Source organism: Suricata suricatta, chromosome 6, assembly GCF_006229205.1.
Source record: "Suricata suricatta isolate VVHF042 chromosome 6, meerkat_22Aug2017_6uvM2_HiC, whole genome shotgun sequence".
Classification (NCBI taxonomy): Eukaryota; Metazoa; Chordata; class Mammalia; order Carnivora; family Herpestidae; genus Suricata; species Suricata suricatta.
In genome coordinates, this window is record NC_043705.1 from 139,514,795 (window position 1) to 139,534,351 (window position 19,557).

General features: G+C 45.5%; 1 protein-coding gene and 1 long non-coding RNA gene across 3 annotated transcripts in view; both read left to right on the forward strand.

Annotated features, from left to right (window-relative positions):
* LOC115293284 (catenin delta-2) overlaps window positions 1-19,557 on the forward strand; it is a 356,183-nt gene that overhangs the window by 51,547 nt on the left and 285,079 nt on the right. The gene's annotated exons all lie outside the window — the stretch shown is intronic.
* On the forward strand, window positions 12,659-16,260 carry LOC115293286. The gene is made up of 2 exons (XR_003909471.1): window positions 12,659-13,051; window positions 15,973-16,260. It is a non-coding gene; the product is annotated as an uncharacterized LOC115293286 (long non-coding RNA).

A 19,557-nucleotide genomic window follows, 5' to 3' on the forward strand; every position in this document is an offset into this window, starting at 1 on the left:
ACTCTAGATGACTCCGTGGCTACTGCATGCGTTAACTCAGTATAGGTCTGAAAAGGGTTTTAGCCCCTTGGCCAGTACGTAGTGCATTTGTTTGCTGGGGCTTCCAGAGCCCAGCTAAAGACCACGGACTGAGTGCCCTTGTCCAACAGAAACATAATGTCTCTCCGTTTTGGAGGCTAGAAGTCTGCAGCCAAGGCTTTGGCAAGGCCAACTGAAGGTACTCAGGGAGGGTCTGCTGTGGGTGTCTCAGGTAGCTCCTGGTGGCCCCTTAGCTCGTGGCAGCAAACCCCAGGAATTCTCCCCAAATGTGTATCTGTGCATAACCGCCCCATTATTTTTTAGGCTCTTCTTACTTTCTTAATGGCCAGCACGCCTCACAGTAGACATGAACTCTATTTAGCACATCCCTTGAGTTTCTCCTATGTCTTAGAAGGTATTTAAGGAAGTTACAGACATGATGTCCCTTTACTTCTGTATAAAGGACCAACCATTATTATAAGGACCCCAGCCAGTCATGCTGGGAGAGGGGGCCTGCCTTACTCCAGAATGACCTCATGTTAACTATTCTTTGCAAGGTCCCTGTTGGGAGTCGGGACTTAAACATAACCATTTTGGAATGATCCACCTCAGCCTCCATAAATGGGAGATTTTGCCATTGTTTTGTTGTTATATTGCAATGCAAATAAATGGTGCATAGGAGACGTTGGAACTAATTCTCAGGTTTCAGGTTTTGACGACCAGGCAGATGAGTCATGCCACCATGAACGGAGATGGAAAATGAAGACGAGGAGCAGGGTCTGTGCCGGGAGTGTCGGGGAGGAGAAGTCAGGGTGTGGCTTTTCTTTTAACTAGGGACATTTGTTATATCCGGTTGGCATATTAGATAGCAATTGCAAACTCAGACCTGGGGAGTAACGTGAGCTTAAGAAACAGTTTTGCCAAAATCATCAGAAAATAAATGTTTCGCCTGGATGTTACATACACGTGTCCTCATACCTCCCGCGGACATTTATCAACTGACTGTTGCGTACCAGGTTTTCAGGTCGCTTTTGTTCCAGGGCATCAGCTGTTTAGGAGGTTTGGCAAGCTGACAAGTCATAAAACTAGAGACGTTTTTGGAGAAAAATGAATACGCCGGTGTGACAGCAGCCACGAGGGAATTCCGGAGATGCAGCTGGAGAGACAGCTTGCAACCAGGTGGAGGGGGACCAGGCTTTTTTAAAGTTGAATATTTGTTTTTCCTGGGGCAGTGGGAAGCTACTGGGGGCTTTGAGCTGAACACCGGGTGCAAGGCTGAGCTTTAGGAAGACGGATCTGGAAACACCTCTGGAGCGAAGTGGCAGGGAATGCACGCGATGATGAGCTTCACCACAGGAAGGCTAAACCTTGGGGCCGGTGCACAGGAGAAAGCTCGGTGGGGGAAATCACGACGGTATATAAACACAACAGAGAGGACTGTCACAATTCACTACAGCGTGTATAGCCTAGGACAGTGGGAAAGTCTGGTATGACTGAAAAAGGGGCGGGGGCAGAATTCAGAGGGGAAATGATTGGTGGGAAGACATGGCTCTCGGGTTGGACGGCTTGTCACGGTTGGCAGCGGGTGTCAGTGGCGGAATCCCGAGGTGAAGCTGGCTCAGAGCAGTGACGCCGTGCCGGGGGCCACTTGACACCAGCCGGGAACCACTGCCATGCCCTGCACACGGTTAACACCCGACTACTGTCTCTTAGCTTCTCTGCAAGTGTCCTGCTTCTCTCTCCCCAGTAGCTTCATCTGTCATGACTCCTCTGTAGGTGAGACGTTAATTCCCTAGGATTCTGCTAAAATCAACAGTTTAATTAAACCCCACGAAACCAGCTGCCGTCCCGTATCCCTTGTTAGGGGCCCCGTGTATCCTGCTTTGCTATATTATGTTGAAGAAACAACCAAGGTTGCCTTCTGTTACAAACCATAAGGACCTTTTTGAAAAGTCTCAGATTTTGATTCATCTCTTAATGTTAAAGGGGGATCTGAGCATGAGGCTCAGACCAAAGCACCAGGTCCCCTTCAGAAATCAGGTAGAAGGACTGACAATGGTAAAACAGATGTTCTCGATGAAATAGACCCTTTATGTGATTCTTTTATGGTTTTCTCAGAGCCCTATCTGAAGTTAAAGATCGTTGCATTTGAGATTATTTCTTCATCTGACACCATGAAATTAGCGTATTTATTCACATGAGGTCATTCATATATAGATCAAACATTCTCAGTATAAAAGTGATAGTTATTTAAAGGAATCAAAACATGGTGAAATAGAAATGGCGAAAGACAAGCAATTATTTTTATTGTTGAAATGGAAGGTGAGTGCAGAATGCAGTGTCTCTCTGTGCGCCGCACGTCGGAAGTGCTGAGAAGATACAATCACGTGTGTGATCAGTATGGCTCTTCTTGTGAAATGAGCTCCCTGTTACATCGCTCATACCTAGCTCTGCATAATAAAAACCTAGTTTGTCCTCGTATAGCTTAAAATATAGTTTAAGACCCAGGGGCACCCAGCCAGCTCAGTCGGTAGAACATGCAATTCTTGATCTCTGGGTTGTGACTGTGAGTTCAAGCCCCATGCTGGGTGTAGAACTTATTTTAAATAGAAGATAAAATATATATACAGTAAAACTTGCGAACATAATTCATTCTGGAAACATGATTGTAATCCAAAGCATTGTATATCCCCATAAGAATGGAAACTCAGATGATTCATTCCACAACCCAAAAATATTCATATAAAAATGATTACTGTAATATAATACAAAATAATACATGAAATATCAAGAAAAATAAATTAACCTGCACTCACCGTTGAAAACCTTCGTGGCAGGTGTGAGAAGACGAGAAAGGAGAGGTAATGTGTAGGATAACTTTCTCTATCACTGACGGAATCACTGCTATCTGTTGGTTCAATGAAATCTTTTTCTTTTCATGCAGCTTTAAGAAGGAACCTATCCAATGACCTAGAATGAAGCAAAACGTTCCTAAGCTCACTCTTGTCTGGAAAAGCAAAGGACTGTCCATAGATGCTTGGAGGTGACAAAAAATACACTGGTGCCAGCCATGGGCACCTTCCAACATTCTGAAAAATCACCAATTTCTGCCAAACACCATAGCCTGAGACCAAGCATTTGTGCATGGGAGACAATCGCCCACAATCCCACAGCGAGAAGACAGACAGATGGACAGAGAAATACCATTGGCTTAGCTATGATCATGTGATGTTTGGTGTAACGTGACTCATATGGCAAGACATCACTCATTTATCAAGTTAAAATTATATTAGAAATGTTTGCTCCTCTTGCAGAACACTCTCAGAAGTTACTTGCAAACCAAGGTTTTTACTGTATGTGTGTGTGTGTGTGTATATGTGTGTGACATATGTATGTATATGTGTGTGACACACATACATACACACACACATATACACACACATATTTAGTTATACTATACTATATATATGTTATATATACTACATGTATGAGTACACATATACAAGTAGACACATACACACACACACACACATAGTTCAAAAAACAGGATGCAAATTTAAATTACTTAAAGATACTTACATAGCAACAATGAAACATTGCTTCTGAATGGGGGAAACTGCTACAAGTTAATATTATGAAACCCTGTGTAAATGGAGATATTCTCTAGAACCTTGCAGTAGACATCCCTCAGTTTATGTGTCCAAAGTATCTCCTTTCCTTCTGGAAAATAACATTTCTCCTTACTCTTCTCTATGCAGTTTATTTATTTATTTTATACTTATTTATTTTTGAGAGAGAGAGAGACAGGGCACAAGCAGGGGCAGGGCCGAGAGAGAGGGAGACAGGGAATGAGAAGCAGGCTCCAAGCTCTGGGCTGTCAGCCCAGAGCCCGACGCAGGACTTGAACCCACGAACCATGAGATCATGACCTGAGCCGTAGTTGGCCGCTTAACAAACTGAACCACCCAGGCCTCCCTTTCCATCCATGCACTTTAAATAGGAGTGGCCGCTTTCTGAGGTCACATGGTCCTGGTTATCTTCCAAAGGTGACCCATCAGAGTGTCCCGCACTCTGGTGACAGCGACTGCATCAGGTTTGGGCACCTGCCCTGGGTGGAGGCCCTGAGAGCCCTAAGAGGCTTGGAATCTAAGAGGATGCTCTACACTTATCTCTGGTGGGGAAGGGCGAGGCGCGGGAGCCGACAGTGGCCTTGGAAGAGATGAGAGAAGCAGAGACAAGCCCAGGAGAGAGGAAGGCTGGGGCTCCTTCCTCCTCCGTAGCTTACACGTACCCGTGGGCTGTGGTGGGGCCGCCGTTGCTGTTCATTCCTCCCTCTTGTATTGTTGTCACTTGCATCTAAAGGGTTTTGACTGACACGAGAGAACGCCGAGGATTTGATCTGCGGGAGAACGCATCCCTACTCCTGCAGAGCACTGCCTTGATGGTGAGGAATTGCTCCATTGTGAGTACACGATGGATCACTTCCCGAGTCCTCCACTGTCATTCTTCTGGCCAGATTTAATTTGATAGGGCAAGACCCCATATGCAGTCTAATTGCAACATGTGCAATGTTTTCATTTGTGCTACTAAACAGCTGCTCTTTCATTGAGAAGTAGCATCAGAGCCTGAGGTCGCGGTATAGGCGCCCACAACCATCGTAGTGAACGTAGACAGAATATGTTTTGTACCTATCGTGGACATCTGATGGTCCCTTGCAGGATTGTGTCAAGTACTGCGTAGGTGCTCTGGGTACTAAGAAGAATAAAACAGGTTTCATCTTGAAGTGTCAGAGCCGCATAAAGAAATGACAGCATGAGGATCTACTGAGGTCGTGCTGGTGATGTGAGGACAGTGGTGGGGACACGGCCTCTGGGGAGACAGGCTGCCCAGGCTTGCAGTCAAGGGGAACAGTTTGGGGCTGAGACCGGTGGATTGTCCTTAGCTCTACAAGGGGCCATTGAGTACAAAGACATGTGGTTACTTTCAGGGCAATAGAGCGAGGAGAATGTGGTGCCCGAAGCAGAACTTACGGTCTGAACGGGGACAAAAAGCCTCGGTACGTAAGAGATAAAGAAATGGAATGAAAGCTGTATCTTTGCAACTCTTCAATGACGTTTAATTTATATTCCAGTTCTAAATGTGGAAGTATAATATTACTGAAAGGATATACAACATCTTAGTAAGTAAACATCTTCTGAAAAAAAAAACATGACACACAAATTATTTTTATTGTCTTCTGTTAACTACTAACAGTAATGGACTATGGAGTCTATGATCTGACATTTCATCATGAATTTGACCCAGAATCATAAAAGTCTCTGGGAGGCGGGAGGACTTTCACTGTCATTCATTCATCTCCCCTCCGTTCCTGTACCGAGAGCAGCATGGAGACGCAGAGAGGAGGTATGGGTTCTTCAAATTCCCATGAAGACTAGTCGAGCCTAGTGATTTTTAAACTGCAAACTGTTAAGTAAGGGTTGTGTGTGCAGCGAGTTTTGTAGAACGTAGTGTTGAGAGAGAAAGAATGTGGCAGAATGGTGATGTCACATTGCATCTCATGTAGGAAGAATGAAATTTTACAACCTTTTTCTACTTTGAGATGTCCAGTCACGATCTAGTCAACATTGGTGTACCTGCGTAGATGCGTACACGTGAATGTTCTCCGGGTGCTACGCAAACTGTATTTTTTACCAAAGGTTGCAAGGAAAAAGTGGTGGGGAATAAAATGGTGGCCAGGGGCTGTGGCCAGAGTCACAGCGGGCTTGTGGCCAGCTGACCACTCAGCTCCTGGGGAAACGCAAGGCTTCCCGGGAGCCCAGGCTGATGTTGTTCCGCCCGCAGTGAATCTGACCACCTTCAGGCTGGCATCTCCTCCCCTCACCGGCCCTTGTTCATCTCCAGCCCCCTCCTCACCCTGCTTCCCAAGCTGGGCCTGTTCTTTCTTGTCTTCTGTGACCACCCTGCCCTCACCAAGCAGCCTTGCAATTCCTTGGCGTTCTCTCTTCCCCAGCTCTGCCCAAAGTCTGGACCCCTGATAGCAGAACCAGAGACAAGGATTTGGGTGCAGGTTGTGGATTTTGGAGGTGATTCCAGAAAGCAGGGAGAGTGAGACAAGGGCGATGGAAGAATAGTCTAAGGGTCCGCCGTCAAGGTCACTGCTGATGGTGTGGCCTGAGGGCTTGATGTGCTCTTTGTTCTCAGCAGTAGGAGCAGCGCCTGCCCCAGTGGGCGGGGGAGGGGGCAGGGCCATATCAGTTTACCACCAGCTTCCTGTGGCTTCACATTGCCTGGGGAGCATTAACTTCCTGAACTTCCGGACTCTGTGTCCTTGTAGCCAGGTGCACTGGCATGGTTTTGGCGCCCTGGGCAGAAAGATCCTGGCAGCAACTCAAGAGGTCATCTGAGCCCACAGGGAACCCACACCTGTTGCGGAGGCTGAAATTTGAGGTAGCCATGTGACACCAAAATGCTTGTTATGCCCTCTATGGCACCCATCATGTCCATCACACAGTCGGGACTTGGGTGCTTTCCGCCTCATGAAGTGATAGCAGCCCGAGTGGAATCAGGATCCTGAGTTCTAAACACAAGCCTCTTCCTTCCCCCACCCCATCCTGCCACCACCACAGCATTTCGCTTCAAAAAAAAATTTTGGCGTATTCTTTTTCTGTTAGACTAATTTATCTGCTACTCCCTTGAGTCCCCTTGTTTTGTAGAATAGAAAACTGTATTTACAAGTGAGAATTATTTGTTTTCTACACAGAAAAGCCATTCTTTCTATCTCATTTGAATTATTTATTTTTTCTTTGAAAAATGCGGAACATAAAGGTTCATTTACATCCCCAGCTTCTCGTAACTGATCACTTTGGGAATCCGGTCGTGAAGGCAGCCTGGAAGTTATATGTGCTGCTGGCAGGTGGGATGAAGCGCGGGGGGCGGGGGGGGGGGACAGGAGGGGCCCCCACTCAGATGGGCTTCTGTAGAGCACACGCCTCTCAGTCGTGTCTCCTTCGGAAGGGAGTGTTTTCATACATGTAGGAAGATTTAGTGTCTTAGAACCTGCTAGGTTTACACGTTTTCTTCTTCCCTTGGTGCAATTCAGAGGTGCAGAATCCAATGACAGACCTTTCAGATTTATAAGCAGATGGGTGCCACGTGGAATGTTTCCAGAGCCCGGTTTTCTCGACCTGGATTGAGTCACTGATTGTATGCATATGACGGAGAAGCGGGGTGGGGGGTGTGCCCCCAGTTAACCTCCGTCTTTCCTGGGGCTCCTGACAAGCCGATGTCTTGTCGCGCTGATTTCTGTGGTGGGTGCACAAAGAAGCAGTTTGCCTTCCATCCGGATCCCCGATCGCCGAAATAAGGGTTCTCTCTCTGAGGGGCCATTTCTTCTTCTCGTTCTGGTTCCTTCCTGCACCATGAAGATGACAAGTTAGGAGCCTGAAGGCAGGTGTTAACTTCTCTGCGACCCAGGGCCATCTCTGCCTTGCTGTCTCTGCCACCCCCCCCTCCCCCCGCTGGAAGGAAGGGTCTGTGCCTTAGTGCGCGGTGTCCCCAGACCCCGGCACAGGGCCAGGCGGGGAACAGGGACTTCTCCACTTTCAGCAGCCGCTGAAATCACAGCATCCTTGATATCCCCCAGGTAGCCCTTCTAGCTGACAGCGTAGACGCTGCCGAAGTTTTATATTCGTTTTCATTGTGCAATCCCGTGTAATCGACCCGAAATAGGATAGTGTCCAAACTGCCCTATCCGTTGTTCCGTGTCCCCTTTATAAAAGCTAGTTCTTAACCTTGCCATTCTGCTTTCTGGCTGTTTCATTTCCATACTGAGCATCAGTTACCCCTATAGTACCTTAAATACTACTGTGTCTCCATTAATGTGTCCAGTGCTTCTGTCAGGCAGAACTAAGGGTGTCAAAACTGGCACCCAGCCAAGCCCGCTGCCTGGGTTCATAGTTACGTTACTAAGTATCTGATGGCTGCTAGCCTATATAATAATTAACACACAACACACAAAGAAAGACTGATCTACATCACAAGGATTTTAATTAGAATTTTATTAACATAATTGACATGGTGTTAAAATTAATTAGCAATTGTTTTTTCCCAAGTCATCTTTAAAGAAATTACTTGAAGGCACACTAGAAAATATTTTAGGAGCTGTTTCTGTACGGAAAGAAGAACATGGATGTGGATGATTTTGAATATATCAGTGTCATTGGGGGTTTGTGTTTCTTTTGGGATCCTGATCTCATAGGACTTTAAATACACAACAGGCACGGCCCCCATGCCACAGCACCTTAAAATATTGGTGTGATATTTTATGCAAAAAGAGAGAAGTCACCTGCAGTCATGGATATGCCTACAAGAGCATAATAACGGCGAAGGCATTGCATTATATGTCACACCTGAATGACGCCTGACATGGTCCAGAAATCAGTGCAGCATATTTTTCTCTAACTCATAATGAAAAAACACATTGTAAATTTTAATACACATCAGAATATAAATTATTTTCTGTTACAAAATAAAACTAAAAAAACGACAGCCTGGGAAAATGGGTAATTTGCATTTATTGTATCAACTGACTGATGTGGAGTTTTTCTTCGGATACAACACTTGGATATAGTCTTCAGAACTGCGCCAGTGATTCAGATTATAATTGAGGAAAATCGACTCATCTTATGCTAGAAGAGGAAGCGTATGCACTTTCTTAGAAAATGAAACTCACTTTTAATGGAGTTCTCAGAACTAAGTCTGACCCCCAGCGCTTTTTTCATGTTAATATGGATTTAAAAAAAAAAAAAGCCCTTCCTTACAGCACTGTCTCTGTGCACACTCGTGGTTAAGCAGGACACCCGTCATTCACAGATCTGGGCATGTCATTCACACCTGTGTGTGCCCGTATATTGCTTTGTCTGTTTTAAACATCTTCTGCAGCAAGACCAAAATGTGCCGGGTCAGCCTGGAGATTTTGTAGGCGGGAGACCCAGGAGAGATTTGCAAGGCAGTCCGAAGGCAATCTGCCAACAAGATTCCCTCTTCTTCCCAAAGTCAGTCTTTTTAACTCCGGCTTTCTACTGATTAGACGAGCCCCACCCACATTATGAAGAAGAGCCTGCTTTTCTCACTGTCACTGACTTAAATGTTAATCTTACTTAAAAAAAGAATACTTTCACAGAAGTATCTAGAATAATGTTTGACCGAATCTTTGAATATCCTGGTTTAGCCAAGTTGACAAATGAAATTAACCATAACAACACTGTATTACATAGAAATAGATATAGTTGTAGATATAGATCCCCCTGAAACTTACTTTTTTGATTCAACATTGTTACTGAGATTTATCCACATGGATGTGTATGCATATTTCATGCATCTTTCTGCTTTGTAGTGTCCCATTGCATGCATAGACCACGGCGCACTTACCTGTTTTTTTGATAGATATTTAGATGGTCTCCATGCTCATCTCAGTGGATTTTTAGCACATCATGACTGTCCTCCACGTGTGTCCTTGGACGAACGTGGGACATTTTAATTGCTGGGCCAGATGGGTGTGCATCTTCCAATTTAAGAGTTACCTTTTATTTGTTGTCTACAATAGTTGTGCCAATTTTCACTCCCGCCGTCAGTTTACGGCCAACTCCTGCTATTGTCAGCCTTTAAGATTTTTGCCACCTTGATGGGCCTGTTGTTTCACCTTATCGCTGAAATCTGGCACGTGTCCAGAAGTGTTAGTTGTCTGTGAACTGCCTGGTTGTAGCCTCTTCCATTGTACCGCGGTTACTTGTGAGGACTCCAGAATCAGGCCACCTGGTGAAGACCCACATGAACTAGTCATTTGCCGTGCTCAAATGTAATCTTTATTATCAGTAGATTCATTTGATCTTCAAAATAAGACTAATACAGTTATGTGCTTTGTTAGAGTTGTATTTTCTTAATAAATTAATATATATAGAGTACTCAAATGGGGTTGACTCAATAAATGAAAGCCATTATTAATATACGGAGAAGATATGTATACATTATTGATGTTATCTAGATTCCAACATATTCTTCCAATCTGTGATGCATCTCGTTATATTGGTTTTTTTTAACTTTTAAATTTCAGCGTATCCAAATTTTGTCCTTTATATATGCTTTCTAAGAAATCATGCCCTATGCTCAATTCATAGTATCATTCTCCTTTATTATTGGAAAATTTAAGATTTAACCCTTAAGATTTGTTCTCTAATGTATTGCTTACTTACTGTTGGGTATAGTGTAAGGTAGGGATCTAACTTTATTTTTTTTACATGAATATCACTTGCAAGCATAGCACTATTTTTTTCAACACTTTGCCTCTTTCATTTGTAATATTACTTTTGCCTTCAAGATGTGGCATCCTCATTTATCAACAATTCACAGGCTCCAGGCCCCAAGCTGTCAACACAGAGCCCAACACGGGGCTCAAACTCGCAAACTGCTAGATCACGACCTGAGCTGAAGTCAGCCACTCAACCGACTGAGCTGCCCAGGCGCCCCTAGCCTTAATGGTTTTTAAAACCACCTTGTGTTTAACACGTATGTGCAGGTCTCCCCTGTGCACTCCCAGAAATCTACCCTGCTCTCAATCCTCAGCTACATCCTTCACTCCTGTGGGGAGCAGGCAAGGCCCCAGGGCTCACAGAAGCTCGGGACGACTCAGGTTGGAAGGGGAGGAAGGAGATGGTGCAGGGGTGGGAGCTCTCTTGCTGTCAGGCCAGCTTGGTGCAGAATGGCCACCTACCCGCTCTCTGCAGGGACGATGGGAAAGCCACCCACTTTTTAGGTTCCTAAACTTACAGGGGCAGACGGTATAGATGAACACCTCACACTAGCATTCATGGACTCCTGGGATTCTCCTCAGGTTTTCTTCCAGAACTCTTCTCCCTGGTCCAGAGGGAATTACATCTGGCATTCCTTTCACGCCTAAGACTCTCGGTAACTTCTCTAAACCAGGCTTACGTTCGATTTGCAAAGCCACGTTTCTCTTTATCATTCCAAAAGTCTTCTTTCCACTCTCCTACCCCCCATCAGAGCTTTTCTTCCAACAAGTACACTTTGGCTGTCAGACTAGTGTCTTCACTTCAAAAAACTCTTCTTTGAAACCCAAAGCAGGTTGTTGAGCGTATGCTGCACACAGGACGTGCAGTGCGTTCTTCCTTAATGCTCTTAAGTGCCTGCCTTGCAGTGTTTCCTGAAAGTCAGGGATGGTCAACACAAATTGCCCTAAAATTAAATAATGACACTCATAAGAATGTATTTGAAGGGGAAAGAGCATGCTAGAAGAGTCTTCGAAACAACGAGGATTTCACTTAATGGAAGAATCAGACTAAAAAAATTATTACACATTAGGCGGCTTTCCGATTGTCATTCTTACAAGCTACTTCTCAAATAGCATCTTCTGATTTAATCCATGCATACCAACAGCCACATTACACCTCGGTTTTTGTGTTTAAGCACAGTTTGATTTTTTCCTTCCAGCCACATGTGTTACAAACAAAATGAAACACCGGTGTGAGTAGTAAAAATTTTTTATTAAAAAATGTTTTTAGCATTTATTCATTTTTGAGAGACAGAGACCCAGAGCACAACCCAGGGTGGCACAGAGAGAGAGGGAGACACAGAATTGGAAGCAGGTTCCAGGCTGTGAGCTGTCAGCACAGAGCCCAACGCGGGGCTCAAACCCACTAACTGTGAGATCATGACCTGAACTGAAGTCAGACACTTAACTGACTGAGCCATCCAGATGCCCCCAAAATTCCTTTCTTAAAGTAATACTGTGAAGTTCAGAGAAGATAGTGGACTGGTGTCTGGAACTGCAGGACCACCAGGTGGAAGGCATCCGTCCCTGATGGGGTGGGTGGACGCAGGAGGAGGTATGGTGCATATGGTGGGAGCCAGAGGTACCCTGAGCTTAGGCCTGCCTCCACGCTTTTTCAGGATGACTTTTAGACTGGGATCTGTCAGAGAACCAGAGCTGGACTCCAAATAAAACAAAAAAGTTAGATTTTATCCAGAAACGATTGTAGGAGGGGAAGAGAACCCTGGGAGTGGAACCGGGCTCAGTCCTAGAGCACAGCCCAGACTAGTGGGGGTTGGGCCTGAGGAGGCCAGTGGGCAGCAGACCACTAAGAGGACCCACCGAGAGTAGGGGGCCTTCCTGCCAAACTGCCTTGGCAAGATTCTTGTTCCGGGGCTCACATGCTCCTGTATCACATGGGAGCAAGTGGGGCTGAGAAATATGATCAGATGTGATCCGTATCTGATGGTGGGGCATTCTCTCCAAACTGACAGAAGGCTTCTTGCCAATCCTGGACTTGGCCAGGACAAGGGCAAGGTGACGGTTTCCCTGAGAAAGGGCTAAGAGAAGCCTGCCTTCAAGTTCCATCAAGGAGAGTAGAGTCTTTGTCAGTCCACAGATGCTTGTGACACAAAGGTAACCCAGTTCTGGTTTCTGCTGTCCTCCCCACCCCCTCACCAAGAGCACATGTGTGCCAGTCAGCTGGAGTCTGAGAGTGAGACTTGCCCTGTGTGACCTCACAGCCACACCCCTGTGACCTGTACCACCCTCAGCCCACACCCCTGCGGCCCACACTGGGCACTCCATGCTAACGGCCCTGTACTACTTCATACCTTCAAACAGTCCGAAGGACAGACCATGCACTACATGCTGTCCGTGGACCGGAGACTTCCCACAGCACGGGAGCGCCTCCCCCACTGAGGAGGCTCATAGGGGAGAAGAGGGGAGGCTGAAGCTTGGTGCTGAGCTCTGCTATGTGGGGGGGAGCCTGCAGGGTTTTCTCTGCAGTGACCCCCTCCATGTTAGAGTGTCGTAGACCCTGGGTCTGGAGTCTCTCTTATCCAGGAAGAGAGCGAAATGCAGGATTAAAATCAGAGAGAGGCTAATGTCCAGGAGGAGACAGGAGCCCCAAGTAAGGGTCCTTGCTCCATTTTTATTGGGATCAGATGGCTTACAGCGTGATGGACGTGCACAAAGAGACATGAAACGGTGAACATTAACTCATGGGTGTGGGGAAAGGGAGCTTTGAAGATCTCATGAGGTTTTAGGGGTTTGGGTCAATACAAAACACAGTCTTGGTGCTGGGCAGATGGTTGTTTACAGCAGGATTCTTTGTTTACCTTAGCTAGCCTAGGAGGTCAGACAGCATGCAGCCTCAGGGTCAACAAGGCACCTTTCTTTTGCTAAGGAGCTCGGCTCTGGGCAACTTGGCCCCACTGGGCCTCTAGCCCTGTTTACCTGTTTACCTATTTTGGTCCTTCCCTCCTGTGAAAGCAGCTCTCTGCTGTCGTACTAAATTTGGGGGGTGTTTCCATCCTGAATACCGAATCTTATTTACCTCATTTTTGATGCATTCTTCAGAGGCTTTTCCATTCCTGTATCTTTGTCCTATACTGAGGGCCTTTGCCCCGTTTACCTAATCTGTTTTACCTAATCTTGGATGCATACATCCTGTGGCTTTCTGTTTCTTTATGCCTTGTTAACCCAAGGTGAAGGCTTATTCCCCACATCAGAGGAACAGTTTAATGGTGAAGCATTCTATTACCCTGTATTCCCAAAACTTCACTGCAAGGAATTGGACAAGGAACACAATTTCCTACCAGTAGGAGGAGGTGAAGAGATGCCTGAGGCCAGTGTTGTGGAATGGCCAGTTTAGTCTGAGGGATTCATTGTCCTTAGTTTTATATAAATCAAGTCAGTACTGGGGCACCTGGGTGGCTCAGTTGGTTGAGCGTCTGACTCTTGATTTTCGACTGAGGTCATGATCCTAGGGTCATAAGATCTAGTCCAGCACAGGGCTCCATGTTGAGTGTGGAGCCTGCTTGGGATTCTCTTGTGAGATTCTCTCTCTCTCCCTTTGCCCCTCCCCAACTATCACTCTTTGGAAATAAAGGAAGGGAGAGAAGGAGGAAAGAAAGAAGACAGGAAAGGAGGGAGTAAGGAAGGAATTAGTCAGCACTGAAGCTTTTATATGTGATTTGACTGTTTTCTATTGTCTGTAGAAATTACTAAATAACCTAAGATGTATTTCTTTAAATTGACATCCTTATTTTGAATTCCAAATTTGTTGATTTCCTCCTTCCTTTTTTCTTTCTCCTGGGTTTATAGTGGCAGGAAATTGGTACTCCTCTTCGGTTTACTTACACTCTTTATACCAAAGGCAATAACGAGTTTCTTTATTTGTATGCAAGGCACGGACAGGCTATTACAGTTCCGGTGCAGGAGGAGAACAAAGTTCATACCTTACTAAAAAGACAGGATTCATCTACAAGTTAACTACTGGATTAAGCAGTGGGGTTAAAAATCGTTCAGAATTTCTCAAGTAAATATGGTTAAAAATGAGGGCCATAGTAAAGAGCAAATGACAGTAGTAAAGGTGATAGCATTTGGGGAAGATTTTAAGACTATTGAATGCTGAAAATGAACTGAAGGTTGAAGGGAAAGGGGGAGGGGGGAAAAGAAGTGGTGGTGATGGAAGAGGGCACTTATGGGGAAGAGCACTGGGTGTTGTATGGAAACCAATTTGACAAATTATTTTTAAAAAATTAAAAAAAAATAAAATCTATTGCAAAATTTAAAAAAAAGACTAGATTTTGAGGATTAAATCAAGCTGGCTTGCTGGATCCTCTCTAGGGCATTTGTTGGTCACTCTTTAATCTTGAAAAGATGTGAGGAAGAGGAAGTACTATACTGGGGCCAGATTTAATGTGGTTTTCTGAGTTAGGAGTAAAAGAATTCAGCAAAGATGCATTTTGACATGCAGATAGCACAGTGGCAGGGACGTTGATTGTTGTTAGTTAAGATTGTAGGTAAACCTGTGTAACAAAGACGAAAAAGTAATAATTTGCAAGTATGAAATTTACTCGTGGTTCGTTAGTCTATAAATATTAAATGCAGGACTTTACTTGTGAAAGCCTGATTCTTATCATAATTGATTTAAAAAAAATGTAAATCCTATTCACTTGGGTGACCTAAGTCAGTGTTGATTCCTAGCACCTAGGAAATACGCAACAGTCACACCTTGACAATGTGCACATCTGAGTGCCGACCACGAGTGGCTGTCCTTAGTGCTCTGTGAGCCGAGGCCACAGCCATCATCTTGATGGGGCCCTGGAGCCAGTCAGATCCACTTGTAAAAGGGAGCTTTATAAGGGGATACATGATTCTCTGGACCATACCAACCCTAACGTCTCTTTCTAGTGGGAGGGTGTATCAATACTCAACCCTGTTAAGCCTCCCTATTAAGTATGCCTTCTTTGGTCCTTTAAAAACCAGTATTTCTAGGGCAGTGAAACTATTTTGTTAAATACTATAATGGTGAATACATGGAATTATATATTTGTCCAAACCCACAGATTGTACATAAGCAAGAATGATCCCTAATGTAAACTGTGACTTGGGGCAGTGAAGGGGTCTCAGTGTAGGTTTGTCATGTGCAGCAGATGAACCACTCTGGTGAGGGTGTTTGCAGTGGCTCTACATGTGTGGGTACAGGGGGAAGATAGGAAACTTCTGTACCTTCTACTCAATCTTGCTACAAACCTAAAACTTCTCTAAGAAATAAAGTCTAGCCATTTGCGACAATGTGAGTAGTACTAAAGTGTATTATGAGAAGCGAAAGAAGTCAGGCAGAGAAAGACAGATACCATGTGATTTCACTGATAGGTAGAATTCAAGACAAAACAGATGAACATAGGAGAAGGGAAGGACAAGTAAGATAAAAACAGAGAGCAAGATAAACCATAAATGCAGAGACCAAACAGGGTTGCTGGAGGGGAGGTGGGTGGAAGGCACTAAGAGCATTAAGGAGGGCACTTGTTGAGATGAGCACTGGGTGTTACGTGTAAGTGTTGAATCACTTGGTTCTACTCTTAAAATTAATATACACTGTATGTTAACTAACCCATTAGATGGGTCCTAATCCAATATGACTAGCACCTTTATAAGAGGATATTTGGACACAAGGGAGACACCAGGGACGTGCTTGCACAGAAGGACCATGTGAGGACACAGCAAGAAGTCAACCATCTGCAAGCCAAGGAAAGGGGTCTCAGAAGAAACCAACCTTGCTGACACCTTGATCTTGGACTTCCAGTCTTCAAAACTATGAGAAAACAAGTGTCTGTTGGTTAAGCCGCCCAGCCTGTGGTATTTTGTTCTGGCAGCCCTTGCAAACTAATGTAGACATTAGGAAAACAGATCTGGTCTCCAAGGGTTGACTTTATTCTTACAATCCTTCAAGTTTTTGCTGTTGGCCTTTCATTTCCTACTGCTTCATAGAATACTACACCCTGTGGTTGTCTGGTTTCAGCATCACTAACATCCTTCCTGGGGATAACAGTGTCAGTCAGTTAAAAGAATATTTTATAAAAGCTGATGGGTGTCATGAACTCCTAAAACATGGCTTACCCAAGCCTTTTTCAGTCTAAAGTGTAAATATCCATGACCTTTCTTCTTTCTCCCTGAGCTTATATCCTCTGGAATTTACTAAGCTTCTATAATTATTTCTGAAAGGTGAAGAAAACATTTCCCCCAAGGAGCAAAGAGCCACAATTACAAGGCCAAAAAGATAAAATGTTTGATACAATTTGGGGGGTTTTTTTGGTTGTTTAGTTTTTGTTTTCTTGGGACTTGAAATGGTTTTGTTTTTGGTTTTGTTTTTTTATAGTTGACTAGCTACAAGTCCACTAATTCTGATTTATCTTGATGATTTTGTGGCAAACACAGTACCTACTATTTCAAAGAAGATAAACCCTGATTTTTTTGTTGCTTTTGCTTTATTTCTTCTTTTGACATCACTTTTTGGGCAAGGCCTAGCTGTTGCACCTGCTCCCACCATGTTTGGGAGTGAGCCTTTCTCCGCCCACTGCTATCCACATCCCTTCCCTGTTTGCTCATTGTTGTGTCCAGGGAGTTGAAGAAACACAATCAAGGGGGATGGGGGATGGGAGGAGGAGACTGGGCTGGTTAATAGTCTCCAGGGCTGAGTAAAATCTTCAGGGAAGAACTGGGGGAAAGAAGAGGCCTGAGGGCCACAACTGAAAGCGTTTGATGATTGCAGTGGGGAGCATAAGAGGATATGCAAGTGGACACTTCTATCTATTGCTATGAACTGAATCATACCTCTCCCGAAATTCATATGTTGAAGCTTTAACCTCCTCCAAGTGACTATTTGTAGATAAAGCCTTTACACAGATGATTAGGTCAAATGAGATCATTAGGGTGAAGTCCCAATCTGGTAGAGCAGGTGCTCTTTAAAAGAGGAAGAGACACCAGAGCGCGCTCTCTCTCTCTCTCTCTCTCTCTCTCTCTCTCTCTCTCTCTCTCTCCCTCTCTCTCTCTTTCTCTGCCATGTGAGGTCACAGCAGGTAGAGGGCTGTCTGCAAGCCAGGAAGAGGGCTCTCACTAGAACTTGATCATGCTGGTGCCTGATCTCAGACTTCCCAGCCTCCAGAATTGGGACAGATCATGTCTGTGTTGAAGTCCCCAAGTCTGAGGTGCTTTTTACCACAGCTGGGGTACACTAATTGATATCTGGCCTGCTTTGGGATTAATCACTATCAATTCTTGCTGGCCTGGGTTCCTTTTGATTTGCAATAAGATATGGCTGGAATTTAAGTATTCTGAAATCCACCGTGAATGCTGCTTATACGGATGAAAAAGAAAAAAGCAGAAATAAATTACCGAGTTGAAAGCATCAGACTTTAGATTGGGTGTGGCCAAGGCATGGGCTTCAGCTCCTCCTCCGTGGGGGATGAAGAAGCATCTGAGAGCTGGGGACAGGAGTGGCATGACCTTACTTAGCTCTGAGGTGGTTCGCTCTGGCTGCTTTTTTTATGTTTATTTCAGAGAGAGAAAGAGAGAGACAGAGAGAGAGATTGAGCATGCACTAATGGGAGAGGGACAGAGAGAGGGAGAGAGAGAATCCCAAGCAGGCTCCACATTATCATTTGAATAAGAACTGGAACTCACAAACCGTAAGATGATGACCTAAGTGGAAGTCAGATGCTTAACTGACTCTGCCACCCAGCCGCCCCTGGCTGCTTCCTGGAAAGTAGACTCAAGGAGCAAGATCCAGAGCAGGGAAACCAGGAGGAAGGCTGTTTTGGTCATCTGGGACGGAGATGGTGGCAGCCCAGGCCAGTGTGGTGAGGGGGTGGAAGTCATGAGTGGTCAGACTGCAGGTGTATTCTGCAGGTGGAGGTGGAAGACTTCATTGACAGGTCAGTGTAGGCTCCAGGCCCTGGCCACTGCCTGACTGAAGTAGTCATGGGTTGAGATACTGAAGATGGTAAGAGGAACAATTCTGGAGGAGATGTAATGGCTGTGGTTTGGCCTGAAATATCACGTAGATATCTGAGTGGAGAACCACAGAGGCTCAGGCAGCCGATTCAGGAAGACGAGGAGCTCTCCTCAGCAGTACGAAACCAACAGGCATTTGTACACAGAGTCAAGCAACCATACGTTCTCATGTGCCCAAGACAGGTTTGACTTATCATCTGCATCCCCCTGTCCAGGCTCAGAGGTGTCCCCATTTTGACAACAGATTATATCGTCACCTTAGTCTGTACCCTAGTGTGATTGAAGTGATGGGCAGGATGGGAGCATCGTGGGAGTGGGTAAAGGTGAGGACGGGAGAGACCAGGATGAGCCCCGGGCTGCTGCTGTTTATGAGACGAGCAAGGAGAATCAGCACAGGAAATGGGCTGTGAACAGGATGGCAGCTGAGGGTGGCCCCCCAGAAGTCACACGGAGAGACCTTGGGAGAAGGTAGAAGATGTCAGGATGCTTCAGGCACAGTTCTTGGCCACTTAGCTGTCATTGTCACCCATTTCCCTGTGTGCCCACCTGGACTGTAGCTTCTCTGTGTGTCGCAGTGGCCAGTGAGTGTTGATCCCGGGCTTCAACTTTGTCCCTGCCCCCATCCACTCTCATGACTCCAGCCATGACATCTCTCCTATGTCCCCCTGGACACTAGCTATTACTCCTGTTCCATCTTATTTCCCTGCTCTTCCCCATTAGCACTTAGAACAACCCAGGGCACTTTGATCCTTCCTACCCCGTGCCCCCCATAGAATGCAAGCTCTGTGGGGAAAGGACTTCTTTCTTTGTTCCCTGCCCGGCACATCTTGGCACTCCGTGAGTAGTGGGTGAATGATTGAGTAGATGAATGAATGAATGAATGGAAAGGGGATAGGCCCCATGAAGGAGGCACAGTGAGCACTCAGAGACAGGAGGGAGATGAAGATAGTTGAGGAGTGACCACTGCAGAGGAGAGGAGAAGCTCGTCGGTGCTGTCAAGAGGTTGAGTAGAATGACAACTGAGGACATGCGCCGGCTCGCATGTCACCCGTGACTGCCAGTGGACATGTCCAGGGGCTGTGGGGCAGAGATAGCTGAGCTCACAGGAAGCACTGTGTGGGATGGGGGCCTCCTGAAGATGATGCTGGAACAGCACCGAAGCATTGGACTGGAGGAGAAGTCGGTGAGAAGAG